Raw genomic sequence first — 21,792 nt, forward strand, 5'->3', positions numbered from 1 at the left:
CGTGTCCCACTGGAAGGTCTTCACTGGCAGTAAGACACACGGAGTTGTCACCCCCTGATAACAATGCCTTCCTCTGGTATCTCCTGAAGGACCTGCCTGGGGCTCTTCTACAATTAACTATTTTTTGTACAAGCAGAAGAAGTACAGTCTAAAATAATAATTAAAAGTGGAGTACAGCAAATATAGAAACCAGTAGCATCATCAATCATTCTTATTATTAAGTATTACGTACTGTACATAATTGCATGGGCTAGACGTTCTACAGGACTGGCAGCACAGTAGCTTTGCTTTCACCAGCATCACTACACACAGGTGAGTAAGGCATTGTACTGCAGTGTCAGGAGGGCTCCAACGTCACCAGACAATAGGAAGATATTTTTCAGCTTCATTATAATGTCATGGGACCACTGACATATATATGGTCTGTGCTTACCTAAAATACCCTTATGTGATGCAAGACGCTACTTCCCACCTCCACTCTTAACTCCCCATTAAGGAGCTACTGTTAGCAAATCAACATCTACGTGATAGGCTATTATTCTCATTTTGCCTGTGTGGTCTCTTAAACCCAGTCATCTACCAAGCTTTCCCACAAAATGCCCTCACCCTTGCTCTGCCTCTGTGAGGGCAGGCACAGCATCCTGTACTAGCCTCTGGTTGTGCCTTTTCCACACTGAAAAGTCTGTATAGCAAGTACAAAGCCTAGAAACTTCCTAGAAAGCTTAAAGCTCCTTAGTATGTTATCAGACCTGCCCACTGGCGAATATTGCAGTGTACAGTCTCACATGTTCACATTGCATTCTTATGCTTCTACATCTTCCTTCACCATTTTCTCACATGTTCTAGTTTATCTTCCCATCTTCAGTGATTGCAGGTGGCTTTCTGTCTAGGTAACAGATCCCTGTTGGACCTTTTTTTTTTTTTTTTTTTTGGTAGAGATAATTCAAATTAAAACCACAATACCAAAAAAAAATTAAGAAATCTTCCCAATTCTCTGCTGACTCCCAGATCAGTCTCTAAGCTATGCTTGTGTCTCTGATTGTGAGCTGCATACACCTACTTGAGCATTTCACACCCCTCGCCCCCAACTCAACATCCAACTCCATCAGTTCACTTATTTTATTACATAAGTCACATCTTTTTTTGAGATAAAACTCACAGATTATTTATTTCCCAATCCTGGTCATAATTATAAGAAATTTAAAAATGCCATCGAAAAAATCGCATTTTACCTCTTACAACCTACCCAATAGCCAAACAAAAATAACAATAAGTCCAGAAAACATTTGAAGCCACAAATGAACCCACTATGTTCCTACATACCCAGCAAGTTCTCTTTCTGACATGGGAAAGTTCTGTTGACCAGGAACAATGTAGGCACTGTGGAGACAGAAAGTTGAATCTGACACTATCTTTCTTTTCTTAGTCAGTTCAGGCTGCTGTAACAAATTACCATAGGTTGTGTGGCTTAAGCAACAAACATTGATTTCTCCGGGTTCTGGAGGCTGGAAGTCTGAGATCAGGACGCCAGTTTGGTTGAGCGCTGGTGAGAGCCCCCTTCCTGGTTATGGCCTCATATGGGTTTTTTGTGGTGCATGTGAGGAAACAGAGAGATGGCCTGTCTCTTCTTTTTATAAATGCATTTATCCCATCATGGGGGCCCAATCCCAGCACCTCATCTAAATCTGAATGCCACACAAAGCCACCACATTGGAGATTAGGGTTTCCACAGATGCATTTTTTGGGGTGGTAGACAAAAGTTTAGTCTCTAGCACTTCCATTCTGGAAGCTTGCAGTGTGTCAGGCAAGAGAGACCATTATATCAAACAGGTTGTGCTCAGAGCTACAGCAGAGCTTTAAATAACGCCATAGGATTTCTATGAGAGGTGAAATATAAATGTCAACTAGACTTTGTGTCTGCCAGATTATCATTAGAAAATCCTATAGGTTCCGATCATTGTAATCAGATATGTATAAAGCAATTGGCTAATAGGAGCATGCATGTATCAGGCATGATTTGGAGGAAATAAATGAAGGGGATGCAGGAAGATGTTAGAAATTCAAGAATGGGTTCTCCAAGGAAAAATCAAAGTTATTACTATATCACAAACCTGTCTGAAATTGGGGCAATTAATCTTGTAACTTCTATGAGAATTATCTAGTTTAAATCTTCAGGCTTGATTTCCAATGTAGTATATCATCTATTGCCTTATTCTCTCTTACTCTAGGACTTAGACCTTGGATCTTCTGAATTAAAATGAAAAGATTGAACATTGTCTTTGAGAAGCTTTTTACTTTCCCTAACTCTCCACTCCAGCGAATAACACTATCTCCAAGGTCCAGGTGTGGAATCCTGGACTCATACCCCTTTGGTCCACGTCCAATTCCATTCTCATTTCCCGTGTGGATGCCTTTCTCTCACATAAAAATCCTTGGGTTTGACACCTAAACTTGAACTTTTCTCCTTGTTTCAGTTTTTTCCCTCACTTTGGCACTTCTGGAATTCCCTTTCTTTCTTCTGCTAAAGGTCATATCATTTACTAAATACCCTGTAGAAGAAAAGCACCATGGAAGATTCAACTCTAAATGTGAGGTGGTCCTTGCCTGTGGGGTTGCAATCTATTAGGAAACATAGTTCTTCAAGCAACCGTAAATTCTTACTCTTTCCTGATAGATTGCAACCCTGTAGGAAAGGTTTGTGGTAGGTGGAGCAGGAGCAAGGTCAGAATGGACACCCCTTAGTAATGGGACATGCTTGTTTCCAATCTCATGCTTTTTTCATTCTTTCTCTTCCACCTTTTCATAAAATTTGAGAATGAGGCGATCACCTAGCTTATTTTGGGTGCACGGGTAATGAGGGATACAGAATGTGGTGTTGTCATTTGTTCGATCATTACATGGGGGTACTTGGAAGAAAGGACAAGATTTTCTCTGGTAGCAGTTAAAGACAACACAGGGTCCAATGTCTGAAAGTGATAGGCAGTGCCTTTTCACTATTTTTTGTTTGTTTGTTTATTTTGTATTTTTTAGAGATAGGATCTTACTCTGTCACCTAGGCTAGAGTGCAGTGGTACCGCATAGCTCACTACAGCTTCAGCCTCCTGGAATCAAGCCATCCTCCTGCCTCAGTCTCCCAATTGTCACTTTTTTCTTAACAGCTTTATTGAGGCATGTGTGGTGTGACAAAAAAATACACCAATTTCAAGTGTATTTAAGTGATTATTTTTTACTTATTTTACTGAGCAAAATAAGCAAAATTTATGGAAAGCAACCGTCACCATAAATTGCTTTTATAACATTTGCACTCTTCCAAGAAGATCCCTCAAACCCATTTCGAGTTTACTTCTAGTCCTACTTCAAGCATCAGCTAACCACTAACCTGCTTTCTCTACACTTTCGCCCTTTGCGAACATTTCATATAAATGGATTTATACAATATGTGTTTTTGTGTGTGTGGTTTCTCTTAGCATAATGAATTTGAGTTTCACGCAGGACGTAGCATATGTAGGTAGTTTGCTTTTTTATGGCTCAATAGTATTCCAGCATATGGCTATATCACATTTCCTCAATCCACTTTTTAGCTGATGCACAGCTAAGCTGTGTCCAGTTTCAGGCTCTTGGAAATGATGCCTCTAAGAACATTCATGAGTGGGTCTCTGTGTAGACCTGTTGTTATTTCTCTTGGACAGATTCCTAGGAGCAGAATAGCGGGGTCATATGTAAGTCCTATATTTAAGTTTTTGAGAAACCACCAAACTATTTTCCGAAGTGTCTGCACCATCTTACACTCCAACCACCAATGTATGAGAGTTCCCATTTCTCCACATCCTTACTAATGCTTGTTATTTTCTATCTTATTTATTTTTGTTATTGTAGCATATATAAAATAGTACCCTATGGTCTTTTTAGTTTACATTTTCCTAATGACTAATGATAGTCATTTTCATGTACTATTTATATATACCTTGGGTGAAATGTTAGCTCATACGTTTTGCCCACTTTCTTATTGGGGTACTTTTTATTGAGTTATAAATTTCTTTCGAAAATATGAATACAAGCTCTTTATTAGATACGTGTTTGGCATATTTTCTCAGTCTGCTGTTTGTATATTAATTTTCTTAATATTATCTTTTGCAGTACAAAATTTTTGAACATTGAAGAAGTCTAATTTATTATTTTCTTTTACAGACTGTGATTTCAGTATAGAATCTAAGAGATTTTTGCTTAACCCAAAGATTTTCTCCTATTTTTTTTTCCAAAAGTTCTATTGTTTTGGCTTTTAGAAGTAATCATATAATCAATTTGAATTAGTTTTTGTGACTTACGTGAAGGTCTAATTTTATGTTTTTGGATTTTATGTGTATATCCAGTTGACCAGGCACCATCTGTTGAACACATTGTTCTTTCCCTAATGAATTACCTTGGCATTTTTGTCAAAAATCAATATATGGATTTATTTTTGAATTCTCAATTCTGTCTTATAGAGGTAGATGTCTACCTGTCTTCATCCATTCTGGCTGCTATGACAGAACACCATAGACTTGGTGCTTTATAAATAACACAAATTTATCTCTCACAATTCTATAGATGGTGGAGTCTGAGGTCAAGGTTCTGGGAGATCTGGTGTCTGGTGGTCGCTCCCTGGTTCACACATCCACATCCACCTGTGTGCATGGGGGTTACCACCACCAACAGATGCCCCTTCCTGCCTCCAAGGGATATTTCACCTCCTTTTCATGAGAAGCACAGTGACCGTGAAATAAACTGGTCTTTTTGCTTCCATCTTCTAAGGTACTTTCTACATCAACTACCCAAACATTCTGCTACTAGGGTTGTTAGGAACTCAATGTTTGTGTTCCCTGGCAAAATGTATATATTGAAGCTCTAATCCCCAGTGTGGCTGTGTTTGGAGAAAAGGCCACTAAGGAAGTGATTAAGGTTAAATGAGGTTGTAAGTGTGGGCCCTAAACCAATAGGATTGGTTCCCTTATAAGAAGAGACATCCAAGAACTTGCTCTTAGTCTCTCATGTTGCACACAAACAAAGAGGAGGTCATGACTGCTGGGTGCAGTCATCCACGCCTGTAACCCCAGCACTTTGGGAGGCCGAGGCAGGTGGATCACCAGAGGTCAGGAGGTCTAGACCAGCCTGGCCAACATGGTGAAACCCCGTCTCTACTAAAAATTACAAAGATTATCTGGGTGTGTGGTGCGCATCTGTAATCCCAGTTACTGGGGAGACTGAGGCAGGAGAATTTCTTGAACCTGATAGGTGGAGGTGGCAGTCAGCTGCAGTCTCGCCACTGCACTCCAGCCTGGGCAACAGAGCGAGACTCTGTCTCAAAAAAGAAAAAAAGAAAAAAGAAGACATCATGTGAGCACAGAGAGGCATGCTGACTGTCTACAAACAAGAGAAGAAATCCTAGAAGAAAACCTCTGCCTCATCAGCATCTTGATCCTAGACCCCAAGCCTCCAGAGCTGTGAGAAATAAGCTTCTTTTGTTGAAGCCACTTACTCTCTGGTATTTTGCTACGGCAGCTCTGGCAAACTGATACACGTGTTGAGACAAAAAAATGGAGTTGTCCTAATTCTAATCTCTGTCCTTTCTTCGTAGCTAAGAATCACAGTCTACATCCAAATGCAAAAACATTTCCACAGCAGAATAATTAATATGTTTTGTGTATACAATTTTAATTGTTTGTGGTAATTGGGCATTGTTATGAATTTGACTTTCAGAGCTGGATTTTTTTTTTTCTGTTTTGGTATACCTTCTCATGAAGCAGTCTTAGTATTTGTTAAAACAAAATACGAGATTTTTTTTTGGTTGGTAAAATAAAACATTTACTAAAAATGTATTGAAAGGATGAGAGATTAGAGATAGATAAATCAGACTGAAAACAAGGTCCTTTACTGGAAGAGGTTGGCCTGTGATACACTGCAAAGACTTTAAATGGCTATATATGTGGAAGACATAAACGGAGAAAGTTACTTCAAAAATTAAAGTTAGAGCTACTGGGAGGATGATGCCACCACTGTCTGGGAGCTGTGACTAAAGAGTGCACTCATACGCGTGTGGTGCATGTGTGTGTGTGCATGTGTCTGTGTGTGTGTGTGTGCATGCATGTGTGTGTGCGTGTGTATGCGTGCATGTGTGGGGTGTGTGTGTGTGTGCTTGCGCACACGCATACGTGTGTGGCGGGTGTGTGTGCATGTGTGTCTGTGGGTGTATGCGCATGTGTGGTGTGTGGGGGTGCATGCATGTGTGTGCGTGTGTCTGTGTGTGCATGCGCATGGTGTGTGTGGTGTGTGTACGTGTGTGCACATGCATGTGTGGTGTGTGTGCATGTGTGTGCGTGTGTGTGTCTATGTGTGTCCACGCTTGTGTGAGTGCGTGTGTGTGGTGTGTGTGCGTGTGTCTGTGAGTATGTGCGCACGTGTGCATGTGTGTGTTTGCATGTGCGTGTGTGTGGTGTGTGTGCATGTGTGTCTGTGTGTGCGGACATGCATGTGTGTGCAGTGTGTGTGCGTGCGCGCATGTGTGTGTGTGTCTGTGGAGGGGTTAGTATGAGAGGAAGAATGTCATATTCAGTGAAAATTTTCAGAAATCAGAACTGTGGTATTGACAGTCATCCCAAATTACTAAGGATGGTGTTGGAGTTTGCCAATAGTAAATCTTATAGTTCCTGTAAAAGAAAAACAAACAAACAAGCTGAGTAAATAAACGAAGAACCATTAGATGTGTCTGGAAAGACTTGATCCCTGGTGAGAATGGGGACATGATTGAAATGAGGTAATCATCAACCAAAACCAAGGAAAATTGCTTGAAGGAAGAAGGAGAGGAACATGACCCAGAGACAATGAGAACTACGAAAAGCTATTTGACAAGCCGATTCATCCCTCGTCAGTGTCTGGGAGAAAGCAGACGCTACCCGCATGCTGCCTATCTCCCAAAAAACTATTTATGCAGAATGCAGTGCTGTCCCCAGAGTCATGTGAGGGGATAACCCTGATGATGACGGGGAAGCGAGCTGCAAGGAATTCACCCTGAGGTAGCTAGCAATCTATGTGTGGGCTGTGGTTTGGAGACATTTGGTGATTTTAAAAAGGAAGTGACAACGGGAGGCAAGAAGAGGGGAAAATGTCTCTTGGGATAGAGAATAAAAAATGTTTTTAAGCCGTGTGGAACTAAGCAGTAGAGAGTCAGACATCCATAATTGAAAAAGAGCAAACAATCAAAAAACAACAAAGTCTACAATTCTTAGCATAGTTTCTAATACAAGATAAATCAATGTACAATTGTTTATATCTAGAACCTATATTTATCAAAAATATTTTCTTAATGAAGCTTTTGTCTTTTAAAATTTAAAATTTTAAAATTTTCCTTCATGAAGCTTTTGTCTCTTTTAGAATTTCAAAGTTCTTTAGTATCAGTATTTTACATTGAAGTACTTGCTGACATCATGGCATGAGGAGTTTTCCAAATGTCTGCAAAACTATCATGGAGAAAAACTGTAATGAAAAGAAGTATTCCTGGACTGAAATGTTATGGCTATTTTTGGATTTTTTTCTTTACTTAATAATTGGCACAAAAATCAAATCCCTTAATCCTAAAGCACAACTCACCTTTGTCCTAGTAATCAGAAATTCCACAAAATACAAAAACATAAGAGTGTTTGAAAGTTCAGTACCTTTCTGATTTTCAAATAAACCTAAGTGAACACAAAATGGAGGACACATATGTGCTTGAACAAGGGCTACTTTATTAGATTTTTTGAGTCTTCTCAATTTGGTCATGCCTTGAAGTCAGTGACTAGTGTATTGTGTCTTTGATCACAGTGTCAGCGTCTAAAAGATCTATGTGGCCTTTACTTTCAGAAAAGGGTAAAAGCTCTTCCTGGGAAAATGTGTCCCTGTAAGCCAGCTGCCTTTCAAGTCAAAACAGAAGGGATCGTTTTCAGGCTAACCAGATAACAAGCCTCCATTTTTCCCTTTCTTATGGTGGTACAGCCAGATAGCACTTAAGTGATAGAAAGAGTGTCTCCTGGGCTGTATTACCTTGAAATGAATAAAACTCAATGCATTATTGCAAAGGCAGAGATGTTCTGATTTTGGGAGCAGGAGGGTTTCAAAGCGGGATAACAGGGATGTAACACCGGTAAAATGAGAGGGCTTGCCATAATAAATGAAGAGTCTACCTGGAGAAACCAGCAAATGATTGTGTGAGAGAGGGACACATTAGTGAGACAAAAGAATTGCATTGGCTGAGTCACCTCAGATCTCAGGAGTAAATCGTTACCATCAGGCCTCTCTCAATGTATAATGGACCTCGCCTGTTGAAAGTCCAGGCAAGCTAGGAAGAACAATGTCTCTGAAACCAATTTACTGTGGATTTGTATATCTTCAAAGTTCATGGCTCCAAACTACTTGCCTGTTGGTGAACATGACAGATATTTGGCCACTTCTCCTCTCATTAACCCCAAGCCACTACTTTCTGCTCTTTTCCACCTCTTGCCCTTGCAGGGGCTGATATACCCACTCATCAATTATGTCCCAAGCTGCCCCTGAAAAAGAAAGCTACAAATGTTGCTCAAAGCCACCTTATTCTTGCTTTCATCCTGTTTAGGTCTAGTGTGCTTTTGTGTCTTTGTGGGAATGTCCTCAGCTCCCTCCCTGTCTTCTACACTGAATTTGCCAGTCTTCTTCTTAGATTGTGAAAATTAATGTGCCTTTATAATGGTCACCTTTATTTCTCCCTCTTGCCCAATATCCTTTATTTTCCAGGACCCAATTTAAAGAACGAGACTACTAACATTATCTCTCCCTATACATGAGAGAACCAACAATATGGTATTTTGTGTTTACACCCAAATCAATGTTCTTTTCCAAATTCTTTCCCATAAATGTCAACAGGGAATTCTGATTTTGCAGATCACAGCAAAATATTATTGAGCCTAGTTCTTGGAACTTAGAGGCAAGGAATGAAGATCATGTTAGTGTAGTTTAGAGACAAACTAGGAAGGATCTATGGTCAAAGAAAGTTTGGAAAGGCAGAAGACTCAAGCCCTGCAGTAGAATTACCCAGCAATGATAAGATTGCCACTCCCCCATCTTGCCACCTTCTTTGTGCTAGGGAAGTGTGAAGGAAGAAAACTGGCTTCGGTATCTATTATGTTCAAATATGGTATCCTTCCTAGTGCGGTGTGTTGACTCAGTTGATGATACAGTTACAGAGGATGTGAATGGGAGGACAGAGAGGTCCCTATCGGTGGGCTGGCCATACAATTTATCATCCAAACTGGCACAATTTGGACAGTGAAAGGGAGTGTGCTTTTAATAATTATGCCTAAACAATGTGTGTTCACTGAAATGACCCAGAAACAATGGTGTGTATTAAATATGTCCTATTTAAGAGGTTTGTGGAAAAACAGAAAACAGTGAAAGAAACTACCCCTTGTCCAGTTTTTACTCAAGGAGCAAAATACCTTGGATTTCATAGCAGCAACAGAAAACACACTCCAAAATAGGAATTACAACCATTTTTGAGGCACCAAATAATACCAGTTTAAAGATGTGGCAAACAAACTGGTGGTCAATTGAAATTGAAGAACGAGTTCTCAAAAGGCCAACATAAAGGTGAAAACTATGCTCTATCTCCAGTTCAGGAATAGCTGTTCTTCCACCTGGCACGTGGTTGTAGTTTTGTTATTTTGTCAGGTGAGTTGGTTGCAGAAACTCCCCCTGGAGATGACCCTAATTGCCATGTCTTCCTAGAAAGCGCAAATACGGTAAAGCCACAGCTATAATATTGATATGCCATGGGTCCTACCCACATGTGAAAGTGTGCAGTGTGTCCTTTACCTCAACATATAGAGGGGTGATTTGCATACTTGTGATACTGTGTTAGTCTGTTCTCACACTGCTAATAAAGACATACTCAAGACTGGGTAATTTTTTAAATTTTTTATTTATTAATTTTTTTTTCTTTTGAGATGGAGTCTTGCTCTGTCACCCAGGCTGGAGTGCAATAGTGCGATCTTGGCTCATTGCAACCTCTGCCTCCCGGGTTCAAGTGGTTCTCCTGCTTCAACCTCCCTAGTACCTGGGACTACAGGTGTCCATCATCATGCCTGGCTCATTTTTGTATTTTTAGTAGAGACGGGGTTTCACCATGTTGTCCAGACTGGTCCTGAACTCCTGACCTCAGGTGATCCACCCACCTCGACCTCGTAAAGTGCTGGGATTACAGGTGTGAGCCACCGTGCCCAGCCAAGGTAGGGTAATTTATAAAGGAAAGAGGTTTAATTGACTCACAGTTACACATGTCTGGGGAGACCTCACAATCATGATGGAAGGCGAATGAGGAGCAAAGTCACGTCTTACGTGGAGGCAGGCAAGAGAGTGTGTGCAGGGGAATTCCCATTTATAAAACCATCAGATCTTGTGAGACGTATTCACTACCATGAGAACAGTATGAGGGAACCACCCTCTTGATTCCATTATCTCCACCTGCCCTGCCCTTGACATGGGGGATTATTACAATTCAAGGTGAGATCTGGGTGAGGACATAGCCAAACCATATCAGATACCATTAACTGCTTTCTCTAGTGGAATTCAACACTATTCATGATAACAGTAATATAATAGCAATAATAGAAGGTGCCATCCTGGAACAGATACTCTGTGTCAGGCACCATGCCCCCTGCTTCTTACATGGCAGCTCTAAAAATCCTGACGTCCCTCACAACTAGTTCTATGGTGTATTGTCATCTCTAATTCTGTGGATGTAAAAACTGGCACAGAAGAGTTTCAAAAGATTTGTGTACGAGCACAATGTAAGAGATTTTTATGTGTTTGTTAGGGCTGCAAAAACAAAATACCTGAGACTAGGCAGCTTAAACCGCAGACATTTGTTTTCTTACTGTTCTGGAGGCTGCAAGTCCAAGATTGAGATGTCAGCAGGTGTTGCTCACTGTCTTGCTACATCTTCACATGGTGTCTTCTCTGTATGTGAGCAACTCTGGTATCTCTGTGTCCAAATTTCTCTTGTTATAATGACTTGGTCAGATTGAATTAGGACCCACCCTAACAGACTCATTTTCACTTAATCAGCTCCTTAGAGGTTCTATGTCCAAATACAGCCACATTCTGAGGTACTAGGCGTTAGGGCTTCAACACACAAATTCAAGGGGGACACAGTTCAAGCCATGACAGTGACCTAGCTGAAGTTCAAAACTGGTCTAAGTCTAAAACCATGGTTTCCCTGTCATACCTGGTTCCAACCACCGAAGGCAAGTACTTTATTTTATGCTTTAAGAGAAGCATATTTCCAGGTTACTGCCTCTATCCCCTAAGAGTTTTCAGCATAGGAGAGCAGAGAAAGAAGTTGACAACTTACTCTACTGCAAAACAAAATGTAATCATAATTAAATAAGAGCCCTCAGAAGACCATATAGCAAAATGGATCAAAGTACCACTGAAATTAGAGTACCTGGCTAGGTGCAGTGGCTCACGCCTGTAATCCCAGAACTTTGGGAGGCTGAAGCAGGCAGATCACGAGGTCAGGAGATCAAGACCATCCTGGCTAACACGGTGAAACCCTGTCTCTACTAAAAGTACAAAAAAATTAACCAGGCGTGGTGGCCGGTGCCTGTAGTACCAGCTACTCGGGAGGCTGAGGCAGGAGAATGGAGTGAACCCGGGAGGCAGAGCTTGCAGTGAGCCGAGATCACACCACTGTACTCCAGCCTGGGCGACAGAGCAAGACTCCGTCTCAAAAAAAAAAAAAAAGAAAGAAAAAAGAAAAAGAAATTAGAGTACCTGAGTTCAAATCTACAATTCAGTAGCAGATAGCAGAAGCAATTAAAGTGAGGATCCTATCCCTTCATTAAAAAACTATGTATTGAGAGTCTACCAGGTGCTGTGTATTGTTCTAGGCTCTTGAGATACATTATACAGCTCTACATGATTATTCAAAAAAGTGTTTGCAAAGTAAATGAGACAGTTTATACCAACTGTCTGATGCTTCTTATTATCTTTAAATAAGATCTTTGTGGATAATCCAAATTTGCTGATTTAAAGGATTTTTTAAGTTAATTAAATATAGGAGAGAATTAAATAGAAAGATGTAAGGTATTTTTTAATTTAACATTCCTTCGAAGCAATAATAAAATATTCAAGTGGGACAAATTCAAATAGCAAGTGGGACTGGCCAAACCATGGGAAAAAAGCTTTCTGATCAAGTGGTTCTGAGACAGCTTAAAAAACCAACTTAATGCCAGACTCTGACTATACAAGAGAAGAATTTGGACAAAAGATGATAAAGAAATCTTTGAGATAAGTTACCTGAAACTGCCAAGAAAATTCTGATCTGATTCTATATCCACATCTGTACCTCGCCCCTTCTCCTTGTGGAAATGCAAAGTCCTGGGCCAGTCTGCTCAGGCCTTCCAGCACTAAACATACTCTATTGAGACATAACATAGGATCAGAGATTTACAAAGACTAGAATCATCTAGCACAGTGATACACGTATGTGGCATTCTAGAGACCTCTCTCTATATATTGATGTTTATCTCTTTAGAAACACACACCAGGATTAAGGTAAAAGGGTATATGTTTCACTAGGTCACACTTTGCAAAGGTAGTGGCCACATTTTTTATTATTTTAAAGATAAGAGACACCATACAAGTTTGCAGAATCTCAAGTAAGACCACAGAGCCCAGGAGCTCTGGAAAACATTAAATTCAGCCATCTAATAAGACACTGTCCATAGTTGTCATGACAACATCCTCCTCCTTCTCATTTGAAGTGTGCCTCCTTCTTCTAGATGGAAGTGTTTATTTGGTGTCTGTTGGGAGGCTATAATTTTTTATTGAAATATACCGTGGAAAGGGCATTGAATTGGAATTCACTGAGCCTTAAGACTACTGTATATGAATCTGTGTTAAGATAACATACAACGCCTTCTTAAAGTCTTCCTCTCATGGAAGCCAGATGTGACGTATCTCTTATGAAGCTTTTATTTCTTTTTTAACATTATTTTATTTATTCATTTATTTATTTATTATTTTTTTAAGACGGAGTCTCGCTCTGTCGCCCAGGCTGGAGTGAGTGGCGCGACCTCCGCTCACTGCAAGCTCCGCCTCCCGGGTTCCCGCCATTCTCCTGCCTCAGCCTCCCGAGTAGCTGGGACTACAGGCGCCGCCACCACGCCCGGCTAATTTTTTGTATTTTCAGTAGAGACAGAGTTTCACCGTGTTAGCCAGGATGGTCACGGGGCCACAGCACCTGGCCTGAAAGTTTTTTAAGTTATTTTGTTGTTGTTGTTGGGTTCAATTCATTTATTTCTTATTCAGAGACAATACTTATTTATACATGGAATTTTCATCTCCTATAATAATCATTTTAACTCATTTAAAATAATTTTTTAAACAATGCATTGCTCATTTTTCTCAAGACCACCTAACATGTTCCTTGTCACATTTTCAGTCATGTAGAATTTCTTTTCTTGCTGCTTCCAATCTGACCTTCATAGAGACAGTTTTATTTTTCTGTCTCACTTTTTTTCTGACTCTTGCAAGCACATTTTTCCACCTCCTATAAAAATTTTTGAGTTATTTTATCTTTGATTTTTAGCTCCTATTTTATGGAGGTAAACATTTGAGTTAAAGGCTACAAGATCTTTATTTGCTCCAAAAAATTTTTTGTTTTGTTTTGTTTTAGTGGTGTTCGTTCCTCTATCATTTTACTATTGTTCTTTAAGTATTCATACAATAATTTCAAAGGAATCAGGACAAAATTCTCTTAGATTATTATTTGCTTTTGCATAAAGTGAACTTTTCCTGGATGAGCAAATTGCAAGAGTGTGATGTTGGAGGAAGGTGGACAAGTGAGGAAAAACTCTGACGTGAAGATAGAACAGGGTACACGGAGAGGTCCATGGAGTGCCCTTGTAGCATTTCAGCACCAACTAGGTTGATCGGCAACAAGTACCTTTCTGTCAGGAACAGAAACCCATTTAAAAAGTAACAACAAATGACTTTTCCAGACAAATTCATTAGGAACTCCATTGTCAGCACCATAAAAATTCATTTTTTATAAACTCGTAGAAGCCCACTTACCCACAATTGGAATACCTGGTTCTGGAAGGAATAAAATCTAGGCTGACAATTTTAAATTCGGGGGGCTTTAAGTTAGGTCTTTTAAAAACATTGTTAAAAGGCCGGACACGGTGGCTCACATCTTTAATCCCAGCACTTTGGGAAGCAAGGTGGGCAGATCATGAGGTCAGGAGATCGAGGCCATCCTGGCTAACACGGTGAAACCCCGTCTCTACTAAAAATACAAAATATTAACCAGGCACGCTGGCAGGGGCCTGTAGTCCCAGCTACTCAGGCTGAAGCAGGAGAACGGCGTGAACTGGGGAGGCAGAGCTTGCAGTTAGCTGAGATCATGCCACTGCACTCCAGTCTGGGCGACAGAGCCAGACTCCGTCTCAAAAAAAAAAAAAAACACCTATCGAGTACCATGCTTAGCACCTGGGTGACGAAAGGGTTTGTTCATCAAACCCTCGTGACAGGAGTTCACTTGTATTAACAAACCTGTACATGTACTCCTGAACTTGAAATAAAAGTTTAAAAAAAAACATCATCTTTATTTTGAAATACATGGAGGCTTGCACCTAGATATTGAAAGATTACACTGTGTCCCAGGGAAAACTGATTCCTAATATTCTATAGCAATGCATCATGAAAATTTTGGAATTTAGAATTAGAAACTGTGTTAGACATGAAAATAAAATATTAAGTTATCTATAAAGAGAAAATTAGACTGACTTCAAAGTTATCCAAAACATTAAATTGCTAGAAGAAATTTACAAAATGCTCAGAAAAAGAGTATGTGTGTATGATAGAGTCACAAAAATGTAGTATTCAACTCTGTGCATGCTTAAAGCAATCCTTTTTTAAAAAATTATCTTCATTTTTTAAAATATTCAGGCTACAATGCTATATTGAGCAGTAAATATCTTATATTTATATCCTACAATGCTATATTGAGCAGTAAATATTTTAAAAGAAATGGATCTAAAGTTTCACCATTGTATATATCATTTGTTGTAAGATTTATACTCTATATTTGTATATGTACACTTATTTTTACATATATTGTAAAATAAAAAATTTACATACAAAAAATATTTTTATATATTTAATATTCTATATTTATTGTATATACACATTTGTATAAATACATTCCTCTCTAGTCTTCTAAGTTTTTTAAAATGACACATAAAGGTTTAAGGTTTGTTTGTTTGTTTGTTTGTTTTGTTGAGAGGGAGTTTCACTCTTGCCCAGGCTGAAGTGTCATGGCGTGATCTCAGCTCACTGCAACCTCTGCCTCCTGGGTTCAAGCGATTCTCTTGCCTTAGCCTCTCTAGTAGCTGGGATTACAGGCACCTGCCATCACGCCTGGCTGATTTTTGTATTTTTAGTAGAGACAGGGTTTCACCATGTTGGCCAGGCTGGTCTCAAACTCCTGACCTCAGGTGATCCACCAACCTCGGCCTCCCAAAGTGTTGGGATTATAGGCATGAGCCACAGTGCCTGGCTATCAAGGTTTAAGTTTTAATCATTTTTATTTAGGTTTTTTTTTTTTTTTTTTTTTTTGAGACGGAGTCTCGCTCTGTGGCCCAGGCTGGAGTGCAGTGGCCGGATCTCAGCTCACTGCAAGCTCCGCCTCCCGGGTTTACGCCATTCTCCTGCTTCAGCCTTCCGAGTAGCTGGGACTACAAGCGCCCGCCACCGCGCCCGGCTAGTTTTTTGTATTTTTTAGTAGAGACGGGGTTTCACCGTGTTAGCCAGGATGGTCTCGATCTCCTGACCTCGTGATCCGCCCGTCTCGGCCTCCCAAAGTGCTGGGATTACAGGCTTGAGCCACCGCGCCCGGCCTAGTTTTTAATATTTTGTTTGTTTTTATAGATTTAGGAATAAAAGCACAACTGTGTTACATGAGGGCGTTACGCACTGGTGAACTCTGGGCTGTTGGTGTACCCATCACTGAAATAACGTACATTGTACCCACAGGTAATTTTTCAGCTTTCACCACCCCCTAACCCTTTGGAGTCTTCAATGTCTATATTCCACTCTGTATGTCCATGTGTTCCCATTATTAGCTCCCAGTTATAAGTAAGAACATGTGTTTATTTTTACTTTTTGTTTCTGAGTCATTTCACTTTTGGCCTCCAATTCCATCCATGCTGCTACAGAGGAAGTGATTTCATTCTTTATTATGACCAAGTTAGTATTCCATGGTGTATGTTTGTGCATGTGCGTGTGTGTATACACATTATGTATACATCTTATTTTTAAATCTAATCATCAATTGATGGACAATTAGTTTGGGTTCATAACTTTGCTATTGTGAGAACTGCTGTGATAAACATGTAAGTGCAGGTGTCTTTTTGGTATAATGATTTCTTTAAGGTACATTTAATCCTTTTAACATCACATTTAAAATCATGTGTATTTCTTTATGTATATATTTTATATATTTTTATTCTGTATTTATAACATATATTCATACATATTCTCATTCTAGTTTATTGAGGTTTTAAAAAATCACATATAAAGATTTTAAATATTTTTAAACAATTTTATCAAATGTTTTCTTCTACTTCTCAAAACCTTTTTAGAATTTTCCTCATTTATTCTATTAATCTATTAATATATTGATAGAATTTTCTAATGATAAAATGTCTTATTTTAGAGATAAACTGTATTGGATCATTTCTATTTTTATACTCAGTTCTATTCACGTAGTTTTGCATTAAAATCTACTTAAACTTTTTAAAATGTTCACACTTTTTTTTCTAAATTAAAGATTGTTGTATATTTTTTTCATTGACTTAATATTCAACCTTTCTGTGTCTCTGGGGAGTTTTGATAGAAAATCCAGGCATACCTCAGAGATATTGCAGGTTTGAGTCTAGACCACTTCAATAAAGCAGATTTTGCAACAAAATACAAGTCACACGAAATTTTTTGGTTTCCCTGCGCATATAAAAGCTACACTATAATCTATTAAGTGTACAACAGCATTATGTCTAAGAAGTATGTACACATATCTTTAATTAAAGATACTTTATTGATCTAAAATGCTGGCAGTCATCAGAGCAGCTGAGCCTTCAGTGAGTTGTAATCATTTTGCTGGTGGGGGATTTGCCTTCAGGTTGAAGGCTGTTGACTGATCAACATGGTGACTGATGAAGGCTGAGGTGACTACACCCATTAAGTCTTTCTTTCACAGAAGATTTTTGTGTAGCATGTAATGTTGTTTGATAGCATTTTACACACAGTAGAAGTTCTCTCAAAATTGGAGTCAATCTTTTCAAACCTTGCTGCTGCTTTATCAACTAAGTCATTGTAATATCTAAATCCTTTGTTGTCATTTCAAGAATGTTCACAACATCTTCAGGAGGAGTAAATTTTATCACAGTAAACCTCTTCCTTTGCTCATCTACAAAAATCAACGCTTATCTGTTAAAATTTCATCATGAGATTGAAGCAATTCAGTGACATCTTCAGGCTCCACTTCTAATTCTAGTTCTCTTGCTATTTCATCCACATCGGTTACTTCCTCCAAGGAAGTCTTGAACCCCTCAAAGTCATTTATGAAGGTTGAAATCAACGTCCCCCAAACTCTCGTTATTGTTGATATTTTCACCTCTTTCTATGAGTCATGAATGTTTTTAACAATGTCTAGTATGGTGAATACTTTCCAGGGGGTTTTTAATTTACTTTGCTTAGATCTGTAGAGGAATCACTATTATGGCAGCGATAGCCTTACAAAATGTATTTCTTAAATAATAAGAAGACTTGGAAGTCTAAATTACTATTTGATCTATTAGCAGCAAAATGAATGTTGTGTTAGCAGGCATGAAAACAACACTTACCTCCTTGCATGTCTCCATCAGAGTTCTTGGGTCACTAGGTGCATTTTCAATGAACATAATATTTTTAAAGAACTTGTTTTCTGAACAGTAGGTCTCAACAGTGGGCTTAAAAATATTTAGTGAATCATACTGTAAATAGGTATAAATCTGTCGTTGAATGTAGCCACCTTCATCAGCGATCTTACTGGGATCTTCTAGATAACTTCCTGCAGCTTCTCCATCAGCACTTGCTGCTGCACCTGCGTTTTATGTTCTGGAGATGGCTTTTCTCCTTAAACCTCATGAACCATACATCTGCTAGCTTCAAGCCTTTCTTCTGTAGCTTTCTTGTCTCTTGAAGGCTTTGCGGTATTGAAGAATTAGGGCCTTTCTCTGGATGAGGCTTGGCTTAAGTTAACTGTGTGCATGGCTGGATCGTCTATATAGACTACTAAAATGTTCTCCGTGTCAGCAATAAGGCTCTTTTGCTTTGTTATCATTTGTGTATTCACTGAAGTGGCAATTTTAATTTCTATCAAGAGTTTTTTCGTGCATTCCTAGATTGGCTAACTGTTTAGCAAAAGAGGACTAGCTTTCAGCCTGCCTCAGCTTTTGAAATGCCTTCCTCACGCACTAAGCTTAATCATTTCCAGTTTTGGAAAGCGATACACGTTTGACTCTTTCTTTCACTGGAACCTGTAGAGGCCATTGTAGGGTTACTAATTGGCTTAATTTCAATATTGTTGTTTCTCCAAAAATAGGGAGGAAGAGAGATGAGAAACAGCCACGTGGTGGAGCAGTCAGTACACACTTAACATTTATCAGCTAAATTTGTCATCTTATATGGGCATGGTTTATTACAGCCCAAACAATTACGATAGTAATATCGAAAATTGCTAATAACCATAACAGATATAATGATAATGAAAAAGTTTAAAAAGTTGCAAGGATTACCCAAATGTGACACAGAGACGCGAAGTGAGCACATGCTGGTGGAAAAAAATGATGCCAATAGACTTGTTCGACGCACTGTTGCTAAAATCTTTCAATTTATAAAAAAACCAATATCTGGGAAGCACAGTAAAGCCAAGTGAAGTGAAACGAAGTATGTCAGTACATTACTGACAAGAATGTATTTATCTGATCCCTTTTTAGATATATGAATTTTATTGATATGTAATTATATGTCATAAATTGAATCTTTTTAACAATTAATTCAGTGATTATTGAAAAATTTACACATCTTGTAACCACAGCAATAATCAAGTTACATTATGGTCCTTCCAGAAGTTTCCTTCATACACTTTTTGCAGGCAAATTGTCTCCCCTCCAATTTCAGGTATCCAGTAATCTACTTTCTGTCATTATGAATTTGCTTAATTTTTGTAGACTTTCATATAAATGGAATCACATAGTATGCACTCTTCATGCTTGTCCTCATTTTGTTGAGTGTAATAATTTTGAGATAAATTCATGTTTCGTGTGTATTATCCCTTTGTTCCTTTTATTTGATGAGTAGTATTCTGTTATAGATGTCATGGAACCTATATGTGTATATACCACATTTATCAGATTACCCATTGATGGACATTAAGATTGTTTCGGTTTTTGGTTAAATCTGCTATAAACATTCCAATATAGATTTTTGTGAGGACATAATTTTTTCTTTCTTGCAGATAATGCCTTCGGAGTGCTCATATGGCAAGTATTTATAGGAAACTGAAAGACTTTTTAAAGTGGTTATATGACTTTTTTTTTTTTTTTTTTTTTTTCAGGGAGTCTTGCTCTGTTGCCTAGGCTGGAGTGCAGTGGTGCAATCTTGGCTCACTACAATCTCCGCCTCCCGGGTTCAAGCAATTCTCCTGCCTCAGTCTCCTGAATAGCTGGGATTACGTGCATGCCACCATGCTCAGCTAATTTTTGTATTTAATTTTTTTTTTTTTTTTTTTTTTTTTAAGTAGAGATGGGGTTTCACCACGTTGGCCAGACTGGTCTCGAACTCCTAAACTTGTGAGCCGCCTGCCTCAGCCTCCCAAAGTTCTGGGATTACAGGCATGAGCCACAGCGCCTGGCATAGAGTGATTATATGATTTTTTTGATTCACATTGTTCATGAGAATTTAATTTGCTTCACATTTTCTTCTACCCTTTGTATTTTCAGTCATTTTAACTTTTGCCATTCTATTAGGTATGCAATAGTATGCTGTTGTAATTTTAATTTGCATTTTTATAATTATCAGTGATACTGAACATCTTTTCATGTGTTTTTCTCATCCATGTATCTCCTTTAATGAAGTATCTATTCAAATATTTTTGCTGTTTTAGCCCTTCTTGTTTCATTGTGAGAGTTTCTTACATATTCTAAATATGATCCCCTTGTCAGGTAAATGTATTGTGAAGATTTTCTCTTAATGTTCAGCTGTACTTTTAGTCTTGTAACAGGGCCTTTCAAAAGTAATTTTTTTAAATTTGTCAACTTTATTAATCTCTTTCCATGGTTCATGCTTCTTGTATCCTAAGAAATATGTGGTTACTTTAAATTCACAATGATCTTGTCTGTATGCTTGCAGAAGTTTATCATTTTGTTCTTTAATTGTGTTATGCATTTAAAGTTAATTTTTGAATTACATGAGAAAATGAATTATATGAGGAAATGGTGCTGGATAAATACATCTAATTTATCCATCACCATTTGTTGAAAAGCACTCATTTTTTCCCACTTCAATGTTTGTTGAAAATGTCTTCATCATGTATGTGTGTATCTACTTCTGAATTCTTAATTCTGCTTAATCTATCTATATTAATGACCCTAAGCGTCTGTCGTGCTGTCCTGATTACAGTATTCTTGAGATTGGGCAATAAGTCCTCCAAATTTGTTTTACTATTTCAAAACTCTTTTGGTGAGTCTAGATGACTAGCATTATAATATATATTTTAGCATCTGTCAATTGCTTCAAAAAAGATTGCTGAGATTTTGATTTAGAGTGTATTAAATCTCTGTATCAGTTTTATGATAATTTATATCCTAACAATATTAAATTTTCCAAAACAGGACCTCAGTATATCTCTCTAATTATTTAGTCTTTATTTGATTTTTCTTGTTTAGTTTTTTTTGGTTTTTGTTTTTAATTTTCACTTTATAGTTTTTATACACATTTTGTTAAATTATTTCTGAATGTTTCATGTATTTTTACTACTAAAAATTATGTTTTCTATTTATTTTGCCACTGTTTATTGCAATCAGGTAGAAATGTGATGGGTTAGTTTGCTATTGGTTGGTATCCCGCATACTGGTAAAACTGAATTTTGGTTCTAGATATTATCATTTGTAGACTCTTAAAATATCAGCAAACATGATGATGGCATCATCAAATAAGAATAGCTTTTTCTTTTCATCTCTAATTTTTCTGTTTTTTTTTTTTTTCTTCTTCTTCCTTATTGCATTGACTGGGGCATCCATTTATTATAAATAAATAAATTTAAAAATTTTTTTAACTTTTTTCAAATGCTTCTGCATTCATAGAGATGATAATATATATACTTTTTCTGTTTTTTAATGTGATAAAATACATTGATGCTGGAACTTTGAATCAATGTTGTATATCTGAGTTAAGACCCAACTGGTTATATATAATATATATCATACATATGTATATTTATTGAAATATTCATTATATATACATTTTTAAATCTTTCATTAGAGAGGTCCAATTGTCTACTTTTTTATAAAAAGCCATGTGAACTGTTTTTATTTTTTCAAAAGTTATTTCTGACTTACTAAAGTCATGACAAATTTCCCCTCTGAGTTCCTTGAGTACCTATCATCTATCTGTGCAAATTTGAAAAAATATCAAATATCTTAC

Source organism: Theropithecus gelada, chromosome 13 (genome assembly GCF_003255815.1).
Source record: "Theropithecus gelada isolate Dixy chromosome 13, Tgel_1.0, whole genome shotgun sequence".
Classification (NCBI taxonomy): domain Eukaryota; kingdom Metazoa; phylum Chordata; class Mammalia; order Primates; family Cercopithecidae; genus Theropithecus; species Theropithecus gelada.